Source organism: Alligator mississippiensis, chromosome 2 (assembly GCF_030867095.1).
Source record: "Alligator mississippiensis isolate rAllMis1 chromosome 2, rAllMis1, whole genome shotgun sequence".
NCBI lineage: Eukaryota > Metazoa > Chordata > Crocodylia > Alligatoridae > Alligator > Alligator mississippiensis.
This window is the reverse complement of record NC_081825.1, coordinates 115,819,991-115,820,889: the sequence shown is the minus strand read 5'-3', so window position 1 is coordinate 115,820,889 and position 899 is coordinate 115,819,991. Positions and strand designations below refer to the sequence as shown.

Below are 899 nucleotides of genomic sequence, written 5' to 3'. Positions count from 1 at the left end.
CCAAGCAGCTGATTATCTGCCTGCAACGCCTACATTTTGCTTGTGTTTTCCACATTTTAAATGACAAGTTCATCTAAACTGGCAAACAATGAAGGTTCATCAATATAAAAAGTAAGGCCACGGTTATGTGTATGCTCAGTTTTGTGCATTGGAGTATTTCTGTTAATGGAATCCCAGCTCTTTGAAAGTGAACATACAAACCTGAAAGATGTACACTGTTCCTCAAATAAGCAACATACACAGGAGAGGACTGTAAGAAATGTAGGGAATGTCTAAAGGAGTAAGATGTAAATCAGTTTGGCATTCAAGTAGGTGCCAGAGCCTCTTTCTGCTGGTGGCAAGGTGCTTTCCAGCTCAGGAAAAACCAAAAGCATGTATCAGTGACCAGAAGACCAACCATAGCCTTCTACCAACCTTAGGATTTACAGTGAGAGAGATTCAAACTTTAAGATGCTCCAAGATACGTGGTCATATATACTAAAATTGGGTCTGTACAGAGAAGATTAGTATGGACCTTGTGCAAGGAAAACAGGCAAAGTCATGATGTGTTCTATATTTTCTTTAAGATGGATGCCAGGGAGGGTAATAACAGAGTGAAGGTCACTTTAGATCAGTCATTCATTTTTTTAGACACAAGGCACCCTTCAATAGACTCAATGCCAGCTCTTAGCTTTGTTTTTTAACTACAAAAAATTATAGAGCAATTCTTCTATTGAAAATACTTTAGAAACACCACAGAATGTTTTTAACAGTAGGAATTCCTCCTTGAAGTCTCTGGATTTATCTTGTGAATCATGTTTGCATACCTAACAGTGCCAACATTGTGCAGCACCCAGTACCACCCTTGACAGGATCTCAAGGTACCTCAGGCTCCCATGGCACCTTGGTTGAGAATCACT

General features: G+C 39.6%; 1 non-coding gene across 1 annotated transcript; it reads left to right on the top strand.

Annotated features, from left to right (window-relative positions):
* Positions 1-450: 450 nt before the first annotated feature.
* On the top strand, positions 451-560 carry LOC132248927 (U6 spliceosomal RNA). The gene has a single exon (XR_009460398.1). It is a non-coding gene; the product is annotated as a U6 spliceosomal RNA (small nuclear RNA).
* The last annotated feature ends 339 nt before the right edge of the window (positions 561-899 follow it).